General features: G+C 38.0%; 1 protein-coding gene across 7 annotated transcripts in view; it reads right to left on the reverse strand.

Moving 5' to 3' along the window:
- Positions 1-16,935, reverse strand: part of LOC127566974 (zinc finger CCCH domain-containing protein 10-like) — a 101,352-nt gene that overhangs the window by 21,795 nt on the left and 62,622 nt on the right. For 3 of the 7 annotated variants that reach the window (XR_007955810.1, XR_007955813.1, XR_007955814.1), the window contains exons 3-5: positions 8,488-8,533; positions 6,837-6,913; positions 3,356-3,525 (exon numbers count right to left, since the gene is read on the reverse strand). The exons of 1 other annotated variant lie outside the window; for it this stretch is intronic. The gene's annotated coding sequence lies outside the window, so the exon portion shown is untranslated. Of the gene's footprint in view, positions 1-56; positions 3,526-6,836; positions 6,914-8,487; positions 8,534-16,935 lie in introns of those variants that run through there. 3 more of the 7 variants (XR_007955812.1, XR_007955816.1, XR_007955815.1) reach the window with 2 other exon arrangements.

Below are 16,935 nucleotides of genomic sequence, written 5' to 3' on the forward strand. Positions count from 1 at the left end.
TCAACACTACACTTCTCTGATTTGTGCATATGGTGCAAAAATAAAAAGACTATGCATTAATAATTGGAAAAAATCACTTTATTATACACGCACTGATTGACTTTCAGAAACTTTATTCTTAAAAGCTGTAAAATTAAACTGAAAGTGCATGGAGGCCTCTAGAGTTAGGGCAACTAATATAAGGCAGGTATTAAATAAGAAGAAAAAATGTTATCTTGTATGTTTGAGTCAAAATTGATTTAAACTACCTGCAAGTTTTTTTCTCCCCTCTCTCTCTCTCTCACACACACTTAGAGCCATAAAATATAAAGGCATGAAAGTTCAGATCAGCAATTCAAATACCTCTAATATCCAGACTCGTCACCGTTTACAGGATCTGTTAGTCAGAGAATTTTTCAGTGCATCAGTATCTAACTAATGTGTTTGGAATAGCAAACTCAACTGCAGAAAGATGGAACCCAAATAGATTCAAATGTGGTTTAATTAGTATAATTCAGATATATGCAATCAATGTTAACAATCACTGTAATATGCACATCCACTACAGTTTTAATGCTCTGAAAGTCTTTTTACCCTATGGCTCTCAACTCCTTTCGCATTAATCTACCCCAATTAGAACAGTAAAATAATAGCGCAAAAATCCTAACAATTTCACACCTTACAACTATGAGAGCTGCAAGAAAAAAAACATTTTCATGACCATGTATATCACAAACACAAGGTTGTAATTACTAAGAATCACAGCCATTTTCTCAATAGAAATCAACTCATCCTTAAACAGAAAATATCTTTAAGAAACTATATTGTGGATATTTTGGTTAATGATTGATTAATCTGAGACAAGTTCCAGGGAATCTTGGATATATTATCCATGCTAAGTTGGCCAACATTAGCCTAAAACAGACCATGTGGTTGGCTTTAAGCCTTCAAAGAATAAACATCTCAAAAATATAGTCTTTATATGCAAAGGCTGGGGCTAGCCTCCTTGGTTGGAAAAGACTGATAATATTGTTCCCAACCATTCACAAGCAAGCAACTATTCCCATTCACCAAGTTCACACAGGGTTGTGTAATACTACAGTTTGGGGGCAGGGTGGGGGGGGGGTGGTGAAGAGAGAGAAGGATTTTCAGTATTAAGTGATCATAAGTTACATATTCAAAACTGCCAAATGCATAAAATCCAAAGAATGTTTCAGTTCTGAAAGTGTACCTCTCAAGCAGTGACATTATGCGCCTTATTGCATACAAGCTCTGTTCCTGTCTCTATTATGATTGCTTTCTTACATGAAGCCAAGAGAGCAGTTAAGAAATAGAACTGGAACATATTAATACCGCCACGTGCTGATCCAGTATCTTGAGCAGCCAAGCTGTGAACACCAGATATCATTTTATTTACTATTATTTTGATTAGAAGTATAGTGTATAAAATATTAGATCAACTGAATGGAGATGACACCAGATTTCACTTAATCAGAATCATCACCGTATACTTGCATTTATTCCAATGCAACTGTGGATTGCAAATTCTCAGGACTTTTCCATTTCATAGCATCTGGAGTCTGCTGATTTAACTGCCGATAATCAGTAAGATCATTCTCCAGTGTTGTTGTACTTTTAAAAGTTCTCAAATTTTGGTTGCATTGGTGATGGTTGTGGGTGAGCAGGGCAGGGTGGGGATGGGAAGACAAGGGAAAGACGAAGCACAACGAAGATTGCTAGTATTTCAAGGGTTTGGGAGAACAATGCTCAACGTGAGCCAGGATGTGCAGGTCGCCAAAAAGTCAAAAGTGGATGCTGTAACACACATTTTTATTCAAAAATGACAAATGTCCATTTTGGACAAAACAGGGATAAGCCTATATAAAATGTTTCCTTTTGTTACATGCCAGCCACACTATTTGCAAGGCAACACAACTTTGAGAGAAAATATACTGCAGTTTTGTATTATATTTCCGGGTACTTCAATGTTACTGGAGTTCCTTTGCAATAGTTTATATTATTGTCTCAGACATGTTAGAAGCTGTTCCAGTTCACTCAGTGGTGATTTGGAACACTAAAGTTGGTATACTCAAGTCTGTTCAGTTCATTCAAAAAGGCAGTAAGGACACTACTGTTCTGTTCCAAATGCACTGTAACCCAGATCACAATTAAAAGGTTTGTGGTAACTCACTTGAAGTAGAGCCTATTGTCATTAACCTTTGCCTTGTACATTACTTTTTACAAAAGATACACTAAGAAACTTATTCCTCAGCAAACTGTATTCAAATTTTGTAAATAATTTTATTTTCTATGATGATGACCTATGTTGGGCAACTAATTGGCGCTAGCTCTTCAATGCCTCTTCCAACTAATACATATACCCAATGTAATTTCACTTAGCCATTGCTGCAAGCATCAAGAAAAGTTATTCCCGCCAAAATTCATTTGATGCTTCCTGCGCAGCCTTGTCAAATTGTCAAGAAACTTGTTATGTACCTTGACTGGATTTTTTTTTAAAGCAATAAACATTGTTTCAGGATTTGAATATTCCAAGAATACTCCGCCCCCCCCCCCCCCCCCAACCTCATCCAAAGTCACAGGAGCAAAGACTTAAACATATAGGATCAGTGCTGAGATGTTAAGAATTATTTTGTAATTTTTTGGAAGCAATTTACTCCCAAAGTCCCCTTGTCTTAACCCCCGGAGAAGTGCAGTGACCAAATCTCCCAGTTGTTGTTGTGGGCATGGAGTTCAGCATTGCTGCCTTGATCTGGTTGCGGAGAAATGCATTCTGCTCCAGAAGGACCTCATTGTTGCCCATCAAATTTGACACCTGCTTTTTGAGTTCCTCATTTCGGTTTCGCAACATAATATTCTCCTCCTCCAGGTATCCAGAATCAACTGATCGCCGACTTGTGAGATCATATTCATAGACTTCAAACTCAAACCCTTCCAACTTTCTCCTCTTCAAGCGGTGGTCATACTCATAGCAATTAATACCACTGTCATTATCCGATCGATCATATCTACGAACTGGCTGGGACAGTGGAGGGTCTCGTGTCAGCTTGATATCATGTTCTACATTGTCACGTTTGAAATGCCGGAACCTACACTTTGAGCCTCTTTGACAGTCACCTTTAAGGTAGTCACGGCAAACCGGGATCTCACCTTTATCAGCAGGCAGGTCAGAAACTGAGAGACCATAGGTTTCAGCCACCTTGGAACGCAAATGTAGGGGAAGCTCCCCTGTTTTTTTGTAGTATTCCTCATCCTCTGCTGTCCCGTGTATGAATGTGCACTTTGCACGGGTACAAACATTATTCATAAAATAATGACAGAAGACAAACTCATTCTTTTTCACACCTAGGTCATGTACCTCATTTATATCCGGGTGGAGGTACTTGCAGGTCTTGCCGCGATAGCAGACATTGCGCAGGTAGTCCCGGCAAACATCTTCCGTACTCTGGCCAGCCTCGTCTTTGCCATTGTTAACAACATTATTGTCTGCCATTTTTACCGATTATTTCTGCGCTGCTCAACAAATAACTGCAAAAGAAAAATGAATCATGTCAGAGAGAAAAGCACCGACCACAAAAGTGTGGGTCATCTTCGCATCCCACCCACAACCACACCAAAAACCCAATGGTGACTTAACTGAAAATACACAAATTGCAAGCATTCTTTTTATGCAAGTTAGCTGCCTTGTTTTGTAAAAGCATTAGCATTAAGGTGCTTGCACGAGGTTTCAACATCAAATTTATCAGCCATTTTGAGCAGCACCAAGTTGTTTTATTAGGGTGTGATCTCTCTTAGTGTAATTTATTGTGCAGCAGATTTCTGCATTTGATACGAGAAAATTGCAGGAAAAAGAGATCTATGATCATCTTAAGCATCACAATACTGCCATCTCAATTGCCTGAAAAAAGTCATTGAATACCATTTGTATCCAAGGACTATTTTATTGAGGTTTATCCCCAAGTAGTTTGGAAAACCCAGGAGTAAGAATGTAATTAAGTTTTAACTGCAACTCTTTATTTTTTAAGATTTGATTGCATCAGGTAAAATAATCTATTTAGATAGCAGCAGCAGCAGAGAATGGCAACAAAAGGAAGGGGCTATCAATGAAGGTTTCACTGACATTTAATTACCGTTTCTACTTTAGAGTTTAGCTCAGCATCAGAACTAAGCTGAAAGTGCAGAAGGATGCAGGTGGTTAGCTTGGGCAGCCTGAAATTTACCCAGGATATGCAAAGTATTAAGAAGTTTAAAACCACTCCCATAAATACCATAACTAAGAAAGTGCTTTTTGTAAGGATTTCTTTTAAATAAAAATAAAAAGGGAAACAGCTAAGATTGAAATAGCTGCCAGAAAGATGCACGAAGAAAATAATAATGAAAACTTTTCAATGAAGTCATCTAATTTTAGGTTTATTAATATTATTTCTTTTCTCCCTCCATTTCCTCACTGAGAAGAAAGCTCTCATGCTTCTCAAGAAAAGTGGAATTAAACTTGTTACCTAATTCCATTTTGTACTGAGTATTGGTATTATATTTAAGTAGTTTGTGGTTTATACAGTTGCTGAGAGGCAGTGTATCACAGTTGAAAATTTACACCAACATAGTGACACTCAGTTAACAGGAGTTACTGCAAATAATTGATGACAGCCTTAAAATTTCCACTCAATTTTTTTCCTGGCAGGTACCAAGTCCCACGTCTTTTGCTTTACTAACTATGCAATACAGAAATAAATCAATTGTCTTTAAGAATAATTATTTAACTTGTTACAACTTTTACTGACCTAAGGGAACAACAAAATGCCTGTGCAAGAACTAGGAAAACAGCAGGAGGCCGATTCTTTTCCACACCACACATTTTGATAGGTTCAAAATGTTTTCAGACTGGAAGTTTGTTTTTTTTTAAATTTTCAGTAGAAAATAATCATTCTTATGACCCTGAAGTGCGTGATGTACCCTCAACAGAAATGGCAATATTTTCCTGTAACCTAGCTGGCTAAATAATTCTCCAAATCATATAGTAATTTCCTTGAAAGAAAAACTTGCCCTGGTATCATGCCTTTCACATCATGACTCCTATAGTGCTTTACAGCCAATTTGCACACATGAACTCTCACAAATAGCAAAGGAGATTATAATGGCCAAATAATGTGTTTTTGGTAGGTTCTGATGAGGGTTAAATGTTGACTCTGACGTCGAGATAACTCAATGTCAGAGTCAATGCTAGAGTGATTTTTTTTTCACCCCCTGAACAGATGGACAGGGCCATAGATTAATATCGTATCCAAACAATGTTTTTCCTGACTACGTAGTACTCCTTCAGTTCTGCACTGGAGTGTCATTTTGAATTGCAATTGCAATTGCAATTCCAAATCTGCGCATCAGGCTCAACACAACAAACTCCCAATTCACATCCCCACTATGATCCATATACTTATTATCTGTAGTGCCAAAAGACCCATGATTCAAGCATAGTAGCGAAATGGTTAAAAAAAAAAGTTTTTTGTAAATTATGGACCAGTATTCTGTGAAGCATGTTCCAAGACAGCTACACATTTTATTGCAGATTAAATTTGACTGAGAAGTGAAGACTGAGAAATAAATGCTAAACAGACAGGGGAGTATTCAGATTTAGTGACTTAATTTAATGCAGAAGGGATAAATTCACCAACTCCTGATCCAGGGAAGCACATATTCAAAAGACCAACCTGTAGAGTTGCAGTCTCAGTTCCAACTGTGCTCCCTGCCAAGAACACTGAACTCATTCTCATACTCCACTACCAGTGGCATTAACCCCTTTCTCAGACATAACATGTAGTAAACTATCTTGCAATGTCACTTAGCTACCAACAACATAGGCCTGATGCATTGCTTTTTTTTTCCCCAATAACTGATGGCAAGCATGTCTAAAGAGGGCACCCTTTCTCACAGCTGCGAGAGTATTGCTACAATTTCTTTTCTTTGCGCATCATACTACCATCAAGAACTAGCACTGTTTTCGCTCTTAGCCGCTGACACAGATGTTAGTTGCTTGCCAGTCTATGGCTATAAATTATTCCTTTTGTTTTGCGCACAGCTGATGCTATTCAGAATTGGCACTGTTTTGCTCATTGCCGCTAGCACATATCTTTTTAGCTGTTTGCCAGCAAAATGAGGTATTGCATCCAATTTAAGTAGAAGTATGCTGTTGAAATAAACGCAGCAGCACCAAAAATGTAGCATAATCCACATGAACTGCTACTTCTATGGTCTTCTAACAGGTCTTGTACCTGTAAGAGTCTGAAAGTACCCCATTATTGGCTGGATGTATATTTAAAACAAGCACTTACACCCCTGAAGATAGTATGTTTAAAGTTTGAAATTAGGAATGTGCATTAAATGCTGGCTGTGCCAAAAACACCCACATCTCATGAATGAGTATTTAAAAAAGGGAAATTAAAAAAAGGTGACACAGAACACTGGCAATGGGCAGGTTAACAACACTGGGAGCCAAGCTGAAACAGAATCTAAAAAAATCCTTGCATAGGTGGTGAGTAGGACAGTGATTTTAATTATTTTCTTCCATTTGATACTTTTGCGCAAACATTCAGCGCACATGCAAGCAGAAACTCAAATTAATGCTCAATTTTTTTTAAAAAATCTTTCAAATGGAATGCTAAAAATAGGAACTTAAATTTGGTTACTGCTTACAAAGCACAAAAACAATTCATTATTTATATTTGGTACTGAACATCACATTTTTGACAAATTGAATGAAAATCTTAACTCCTCAAGATAACTAGTTTGAGTCTATTCAACATCAAGCATGGATCTCAGCTTAAATAATAATGAATGGAACCCACCATAGTCCGATGAGACAAAGTCCCTTACGTTTTATGGGAGGCAAAAAGCTGCAACTGGCCATAAAGGATCAGGTGTACTGAGAGAAAAACAAAATCAGAATTATTTGCAAGCTGCCGTGTTTTCAACCCACCAATGCTAAAAAGTAATCTGTCATGGGCTATTCTGTAATTGGAACATTTCAGCCCTAACTGTTTATTGTTTTGAACAGATGGATTGTTCTGTGTAGTGCCTTGTATCTTACTCTAATAATCATGCACAAATGGAAAGATTGCATCATTGTTATTGTGTTTTTAATAAATCTAGTGCAAGAGAAAAATAAACATCTATTTGATTACTAAAATCCTTAGCGTACTGGGAACATAACATTTTTGAAATACAAATACAATGTGTACATTTGCAGTTTTGTCTTTTGTATCAGGTGCCAATGACTTAATAATAAAATAAAAGCAGTAAGTTTGAATTTTTGTACTTAGGTTGTAATCCAGTACAAAAGAAATTCTGAGTATAGAGTAATAAATTGCTGAAGCACAGAAGATCATTTATCCCAATAAGTTTGTGCCCAGATTTCTCTCAAACCACCTGGTCTGATTCCACTTATTTGCTCCTCCTCCAAACTTTTGATATTTCACTTAGTTGAAGCCCTATTTTCTTAGTTGCTTCTATTACTTTTATGATTCCTTCTTTTATAAAGCAATGATCTAATTTTTATTTAAAAGATTTAGTTCTTCATTTAAAGAGTTCGTGGCAGAGAACAGAACATTCTAACTACTCTAAACTTTTGAAATCCCTTCTCGTGTGATTAAATCTGTGCTTCCTTGCTGGTATAGCTTTCTTGACTTATTATGTTTCCCCTGATCTCCTTCAACAAGGACTTGGTCTTTATTGATAACCAGGTTTCCTCAACCTGCATCACCCTCTAACAAATCTGTTCATCTTCTTCATTACTTTCATAAAATGGGATGCGCAAAATTGTACTGAATAAGTCCTTGTGCAAGTTTATCATCACCTCTGGTCAATGCCTTGAGGTCTGAAAATCAACTGTTTGCCTTTTTTTTAAAATAAAAGAGGTTTATTCACTTGCACTGCCACCTTCAGTAATCTGTGTACAAGCTCATCAAGATTCATCTGTTCCTCCACATCCTTTAAAAATTTACATGCCCCTTTCTATTCTTAATTTTAAAATGTAATAATTCATACTATCTACATGAAGTACCAGTTGCAAAGTGTCTGCCCACCTTCTAGCCCATGTTGTTTTGCAGCCCTTCACTACTGAAGAGAAACAAATAAGACAATTCCAGAGTTCTGAACAAGCCCATTATCTAAGGGCACACCACCGCAAGACAATGCCTCTGAAATTTGGTTAAAATGTATTTTTGTTTAAAATCACGTAATACTAAACAAATGATTGCATTTAAAATAACCCGCATTTACTTATTCAATAGACTTTGCTTAGGTTATATTATTTTGTTTATAATGATAAAGCAGTCCAGGTCTCTAGAACTGTCCATGACTCACCAGCTGTTGCCAGTATTCCTCATTCTGCGCCAGCTAGGCAAACCAGAATCAAAAAGCATGGTAACCAGAATACTCAAAATAAATGTTGATTGAGACATAAAAACGTAGTGTCACAAAATTGAAAAATCCACTTACTTTATTACAGAGTTCTGAGAACTGCTCTGTGAATGCTCCATTGGACCTAATTTTCATAGTAATAAAAAGACATGTTATACCACCTAGGTATTCAACGGTCTTAATAATCTATTTGAAACATAGCATGGCACAATCCAAAATAAGTAAGTAATGTTACCTACATTGTTTGGTCTCTCATTCTTCAAATAAAAGTATCCTCCTTATTCCTCAGGAGTGAGTCCAGGTTACCTACATGGACGCAATCCCTTCAGATGTTTCATTTTGGTGATGTTGCCCATGAGCTTTTCCCTTCCAGCACATTAGTGACATCATTCATTTGATGCATACATTTTTCACAGTAACCAGAACACAGTGTAATAAACAATAGCACAATATTAAACTTTTGTGTGAAAACAAAAGCATAAGAGTGGTTCATTATTAACAGTGGCTGCAAGCATAAGGAACGAGCATAATGAAAAACTCATCACATTTCACAAAATATTGCAAGCAGGCATCCTTGGTCAAAGGGAAAACAGTTTTGGAAAAGGCAAAATTCAAAGATGAAGAATTCAGCCCTAGTAAACTGTAGCACAACTCTGAGCAACAATGAAAAAGAATTCATCAGTAAACATATGCTGTATACATTACAGGAAAACAAAGCCTCAGAAATGCTGTTCCTCAACTAGGCGCCAGAAGTTTCTTAAGGAATAAGCCATAATCAATTTCATTAGCTGATAAATTGTTGGTCCTTCATTGGCATTAAGTATAAATCTTGATACATCCTGCTCACCAATACTATGGGAGTACCTTTACCAGAAAGACTGCAGCAGTTCGAGGCTGTGGCTCACCATCACCACCTCAAGGGCAATAGACACTGGCCTTGCCAGCGATGCCCAGATCCCAAAAATGCATAAGTAAAATCTGGATTTACTGCTACTGTAGATTATGATGCTGAAAATGACAAAATAGTCAATCATTACAGCTCTCAATTTCACAATTTCTGTGATGTTTTAATTGGGAGGCATAGCAGGGGAAAAATAAAAATCAGTGTCATAGGCCTGGAAGTCTTTTTGATTACTGAATGTGGGGGAAGAGCACACCCACCCATGGTTTGTACTTGCATGTTCACTCTACATTACTCCACTATTGAGTATTCTTTCCTTGTATGGAAATGTTCTGCCAGTGTCAGAAAATTGACTCAGATGCCAAATGACCGCTACAAAATCATCAGTGGCTGCCTTAATCCAATGAATGCCTACAGTTTATACTTCCCTACTGTGGCTGGAAATCTGTGGCCAGTCAAGGGGCAAGAAATCAACAAACCAAGAATGCTGAACATCCTCAACATAGTCACACTACTGTCGAAAATTGCCTCAAGTCCCATGGGAGTTTCATTACAACACAGGTAAACCAGCACTACCAACAGAACCACCTACTGAGTTGTGGGAGGCACGACTTAAAGATAATGGGCCTAGCATGGCAACTGAGCAGCTTACTGGAGGAATAGACCACCTGGAAGGCCCCAAATTGACTCTGTACAAAAGTCAGCTGGCCAAGAGCTGACAGGGTTAAATGTGCTGCTGCCACAATACCCAAAACCTGCGAGTGTGATGAGACATAGACAACAATCTTGAAAGAGGCCAGTTCATAAGCCTTGTATTGTTATCTTCAATGGAAATAGATGACTTTGGTGGGGTGTTTTAATCTTAGTAACAAAGAGGTATACTTCAATAAATGTAAGCTTTCTGCTACAACTGAAGAAACTCTGGTCTTCAAATGTAACGGAACTCTCTCTCTCTCTTCTGGGTAGATTGAGGAAATATACTGAATGGTTTTGCTTCAATTGACTACTACTTTAATGACTTCAGACCAAACCTACTCCAACTTACCTGAAAAAGAGCTTGCATTTAACATAGGCCTTTTTGCTACTACAGCGAGTCCCAAAGTTTGTTTACAAAAAGTGCACTCTGTTGCAATGTAGAAAATGCTGCAGCAAATACACACATAGCAAACTCCCTCAAACATCAATATGATAATTAAATTTTAAGTTACATTGCTTGAAATAAATAACCACTAGGATTAATGGGATAACTCAAAATCCTCTTCAACAGTGCTGGGATCTTTTAGCTCCACTTGAGAAAGCAGATGAGGACTTGGGTTGACTCAAATCCAAAAAATAGCAAGCACACCACTGAAATATTAACCTAGATTCTTGTAAATTATGCAGAGAGACTTGAACTCACTGCCTCCTTACTCAGAGGTGAGAGTCCTACCCACTAGATCATGGCTGACGCTGCAAAATTTTCTTATGGATGTAATTGCCAGAATGTAGATTCAGATACAACAACAGCTCCTGATGTTCAGTGAGTAAATGCAATATATCATACTGCACCAAGCTGTACAGATCGAAGTATATTTCCTCTGGTTTGTACTGTTATTCATCAGCTGACTGGAAATCATAACACAACTAGCTACAGCTCCAAAAAGTAGCATGGAAATGGACTCAGCCAAATATATATTAAATGGTTAAAAGCTGGTGAATAAATGCCAAATACAGCTCTCCAACCAAATACTGGGAACCACTTAGGTTGATCTGCACTTCTGATTTCCCCTTTGAAGCCAGGAACAAGAGAAGCAATTAGGATTTGCATTGGCACTACAATACTAGCAGCCTCAACTTAATTTGAAAATCATTTCTGTATATAAAAGGGACATTATTTTAGAAATAGTCATTGTGGGGCATGAACCTAATTTGCATAAATTCACAGCATATTTTACTGGTACACCACCCCTTCCTATCAGATGTCTCATTTGAAGTGATGGACTCAGTTGAAGAGAGCTTTGCCATCTGCTTTTGCAGGGTATCCCTTCTACTAACTTAAGACTTCTCAGTTAAACATTATTACTTCCAAGTTTTCAAGCCTTCATCTGCAGTTCACTTCATGGTCCACTGCTTGATACAAACTAACTTGTCTTTTATATCCCAGATATCAAACAGGTGGGCACTGTAGTCCTCCACTATGAAGAGGATTAAAAAAAGTACTCAATTTTAGCCTTCTTGTGAGAAAACTTGACAGGCCTTGAAGGAATGGCAACATGAAAGAGATCATTCACGACAACCATTTTCAGGAAAAACAGATGAACATTTATACAATAGGGCAGGCCTTAGCTGAACACCATTCAAGTAGACTGACTGACCTCTTAGGGTAACCTACTTATAAGAATTCTTGTTTGTTGAGAGGTGGGGGAGAACAGCTTTGGAGGGAGACTGAGTAATTTTGCCACAGCAGCTTAAAGACAGATCATTTTGGGTTCCCTTCTCTGCTTTTATGTATTCAGTGATGTAATTCATGACAACAGCAGAAGGAAGAAGTGAAAGATGCACCTGAAAAGATATGGTTTGTGAAAATAGGAAGAGACCTAGCCAAGGGAAAGGATGAGTTTCAGAAGACAAGATAATGAGCAGAGGATTCTATCACCAATGATGGCATGGATGAGGGATAAGGAAGAATGCACAGCAAGCCAGATTCAGTAGAGTGGAGGATACAGGCCATGATAGAGCTGCAGGGGTTTGAAAAGTGGGACAACGATGAATTGCAGATCTGCTCTCTACATTCTATGTAGAACCGAGCTAGGAAGGGTGACAAGAGAAAGTTGTACAAAACTGTTGACCCCACCCCCAACAAATCCCTTCCTTGCTCCACGCTCGTTGGCATGCCCTTTCACTTTCAAAACTAGTGTCATCACCCACTCCTCAAAGGAACCTGCATCTTTGAAAGACATACCTTATCCGTATGTCTTCCCCAAACTTGTCACCTCACAATTTTATGCCCATTTCTGCTGCAAATCTGGTAGAATTTATCTAAAATGACCATGGCCATTGGTATACCAAAATGGCCCAACCAATTACAAACTACATTGAGATTATCAGTACGTTATTCTCTTCATCCTCTGATATTCATCCTCTCCAATACCTGTTAACTAGTTATTACGATTGAAATTGGGTAGGATCAATCAGAATTGTTAATCATTTTTCACTTCACAAATGCAGCCTTACCTGCAGAATATTTCCAATAGTTTTATTTCAGATTTCCAGCATCTGCAGTGGTTTGCCTTTAAATCATAGGATTCCCCCGCCTAGTTCCAATCACACATATGCATTGTAAGAGCTTCCGCAGAAATAACTTCCCTTCCTACCTGCAGTTTGCAGTTATAACATTCAATTCCTGTCACTTTTCTGGCCTCAAAACATTCTTCATCACAATACCTGCAAGTTCATCCACCTCTGCCACTACTTCCATCCAGGTTCCACTGAATCTTTCACCTGTACTTTGTCAGTTTCCAACTTCATTATTTCTGGCTGGTTTCCCATTCTCCACACTCAGTAAACCAATTACCCAAATTCTGTGGCCTTGTTTCCGAAACAGCACCAAGTCCCAGTTGACTTTAAAAACATCCACAAAGTGCTTTACAAAATTTACTAAGGCCAATATATCATTACGAGTTGCTGCAGAAGGCACTCCCTTCATTATGGATGGGATTTGCTGTACTGTCTAATGGGGTGGACTCCTTGTTCTGAGATTTGGGGGTAGAATGGCAGTGACAAAGCAAACTATTCCACTTGTGTTGTACTACTTCCCACTTGAGCTACCAAATTTTAAATTGCAGATCATTTCAATTCATCCATCAAATGGGAAGCAATACAACACAAGTGGTTTTGAAATCAACACTGCCAGTCAAGGGGAGAGCAAGGTGCTCATGGCACACATCTGGAAACTGAATCCATGTTTATGAAATCAAGGAACATGAGAGTTTGTGGAGGACAAGTCAATATCAGGGACTCAAGAATGATACTGATTTTGAACAGATTTCAGTACCGGAAGGACAAAAACTGAAGTGAATAGATGAAACAGAAAGTTGTGGGAGGAGCAATAACAAAGCTGAGAGAAGGGAAAGCAGCTAATGAAGCAGTATCTTTTAAAACAAAAATGGAAAAACAGTACCCGTGCAAAGCGAATCATCAAAATTGTCAGTGTGTACTGGGGCAAAGCAGTGAGTGCTCAGGAATTGGTAGGGGATGACAGAGAGCAAGAAAGAGATACATTTGACATGGGGTTGAAGGCAAGAGAGGGGAAACCAAAAACTATAATTAGGGCCAGGTACTTGCTGCATTGTAAGGCTCTATAAAAAGGTACAACTGCCATTTCTTAAACATTTCAGTCAACAGAGATGAAACTCCATCATGCCCAGCAACAGTACAGAAGTAACAGCAGCTGCAATTTCATTTAAACAGGCAATGAAAAGCATTGCTTCAGTCACACTGGCAGTCATGCCAGAAAACTACCTGCCACTGGATACAAAATGAAAAGCACTTTTACCCAAGAATAAAATTCCACATGACATGCATCTACAATTCAGGTGAGAAAGAATGCATGAAAACCTCAAAGGCTGGAATATGGTCTACTAAAATGGATGTTTTCAATGGCCTTTCAATATTAACAGTTTGGGAATTAATTGATATAAAATTGATACAGCCACACTCAGAGGGCCTATTAATCAACTAAAAATTATCTGGTCTTTGACCTGAAACATTAACTGTTTCTATTTACATAGACATTGTCTGATCTGCTGAGCATTTCCAGCACTTTATTTCAGATTTCAAGCATCAGTTTTTTTTAAAATTTGCATTGAAAGTTGTGGTTGTAAATAAAACACTTCAGAATGTTTTCAAAATAAATGGCTGTGTGTGAAATGGTAGGGGAGCCAGAAGTGAAGCAACTGCCCAGCTTCAGATATATGGACATGTGGCAACAGACAGACCAAAATCCACTAAGCAGGAATTTAAACAGGTCTACAAGTCCAAGCACATGAATTCTGTGTTTGATTCTAGGTAGCAACTTAAGACTCCAATAATAGCCATAACTGTAGCTTGCATTTCCTTTTTTTTTTGCAGAAGTAGTACTTAATAGAAAATCTGGGTATCTATAAGCAGTATTTCTCCTCAGGCAGCAGTGCATTTTGGTTTCTCTCCCTAGCCCCGCCCACGTGCCCCCCCCCCCTCCCCCAGAGCTCCAACAGAGCATGTTATTTACAGTATGGCTTCCAGTTGTAGTTAAAGTTATGTTTGATGGATAGTTCTACATTGTTTGGGGTAACCTTTATACACAGTTTGTAATACTATTATATTGAATAGATAAGGCTGTGGGCCTTTATTTTCCAGTAAATACATTCATTTACTGATATGTTGGCACAAGATCCTTCCTTACTGGTGGTCATTTCATTATCAAAAATAGCCGAGCAGGAAAGTGCTTTTCAAAAGCCATCCATTTAAGAATCCAAGTGTAGTGAACCAAACATCATTGCTTATTACTTTGTAATTAGAGTTTCTTCCCCCTCCCCTTACCAATTCAAATGCAGCTCTTTCTCCAATAGCTCCAAAATAGAGGCCTCCTCCTAACTAAAATCTGCTACAAAAACTGACCAATAATTTAAAATCTCATATCTTATGCAGAGCAATCACCTCATCTTCCAAACCAAAGAGCAGCTAAATAAAAATACTGAGACTTAGAGATTTTGGCTTAAATTAAAAACACCAATTTCTTTTCAAATGATTACTCATTGGAGAATAGCTCCAGTAGAAAGCACTCTCCAAAACTTTACCTAGGTTTATGCAAATCACTTTTTTTTCCTAAATGGCATTCATAGTACTTCCCAAAGTGAGAATATGGATAAAGAGATCTACAAGCAGACAAGAACAAACCCTTATGATTCAGAGCTTACCAAATGGCATGCCTAGGCTCACCTTCATAAGGTGAAGGATATAGAAAAAACCCTCCCATTTTCCATTTCACATCTGGAGTTACTGCTGTATTTCTCATCAGTAACTTTAAGATTTAGAAGATCCTGAAGGTCTTTATCAAAAAAAATGTAACAGCGAAACTCAGCATGCAAGCTCCTGGGCCCATAATATCAGCACCTCCCTCCCTATGGCTTCTAACCTAGCTCTGGCTCCTTGTGAGGGATGGAAGAGGTTAGCACAACTCTGGTTATCAGGAGGTATCTGTACATGGGATAATTGTTTACAACAAACACAAAGGAAAATCCCCTGTAAAAAAAATAGGCTTCAAATCGAAGTTAGTATCCAAGGGCTTGAGTGTCATTTTCCAGCTTCTTTCTTCATCTGTAAAGACAATGCAGTTGTGCAACATGATATAGTGAACAACAAATGTAGAAAAAAACCTGTCCGATTTATTTTCTCTCTTATTCCTTCAACTAATTTGCCTTTTTTTTGTTTTTCTTTTCTGCAAAATTCAAGCAACAAACCAGTGGACCAAAGGAAAACACTATAGAAATATTTAACTGAAAAAAATCCAGTCACCAACATTAATCCAGAAGTTTAACTGAAATTGTACTTCATTAAATCCTCCATCAAAATTATTTGATGCGATTTTGATCAGAAGCTGAAAGATACACGAATTAATCAATGTGAACCTGTTCTAGGTCACCGAGATTTAACCTAGTTTTTAAAGAGACCTCCATATTCTAATTGGAGGAGACAAGGGGATAGATCTCTATACTCTGTTAGAGACTGGGGTACATAATCTAGCTGTGATGGTGTATCCAAATGGATACTGGGCATGTTCCATAAAGCAAACTACAACATTGTGGTTAATAAGCCAGAACAATAAAGCTGATTTTAGTAACCCGTGTGCACTGGGTTTGAAGAAATTTTGTAGAAGCCTCCACTGATCTCTACGAAGTGCCTATAGGATTACATAAACCCAAGCTGAAGAAACTTTTGACTGGTGTGCATATTATTTTGAAACTTGGCAAAAAGATCTTTCTTAACATGGCAAAATAAAGATCTATGAAGCACGTCTCACACTTTAAACCAAAAAACACAATATAACCTTAATAATAATAAGTTGGAACAAAAATGACCAAAAATAACAACATTAATCCAACACCTTTCAGGTGCCAGTCAGTTTTCATAGATACTCCAATTGTACTTTTTCCAACCGCTACACCACACCCAACTGTTTCTCTCCCAAAACTTTGGACTGTTATTTTCAGGAAAAGGGCAACTGGTACAGAGCAGCATTTCTTGCCCATCCAGGATTCATCAAGGTGATATGCAATCTTTAAATGCTCCAATCCTTTGGTATTAGTTAAAAAATGTACACCTTGGAAAGGAAGTTGCATTGAAGTTCTTTTTGAGGGTGAAGGTCACGAGAGAGTTATTCAGTTCCTCCTGTAGAATGTACATCTTACAGCCAAAGTGCCCCAGTGGTGGATATGGAGACAAGTAGCAAATGCACTGATCAAAGTTAACTGCTGTGTGCTGGATTATGATCTTGCTGCTACCACATCCATCAGTCTGAACTAATGGTAAGCTTTCATCACATTCCTGACGTATGTTTTGTGGATAATGTAGATGCTTTGAACAGTCAGTAAAGTCAGCCTCTCTTA

The sequence above is a fragment of the Pristis pectinata genome, chromosome X, assembly GCF_009764475.1.
Source record: "Pristis pectinata isolate sPriPec2 chromosome X, sPriPec2.1.pri, whole genome shotgun sequence".
Classification (NCBI taxonomy): Eukaryota; Metazoa; Chordata; class Chondrichthyes; order Rhinopristiformes; family Pristidae; genus Pristis; species Pristis pectinata.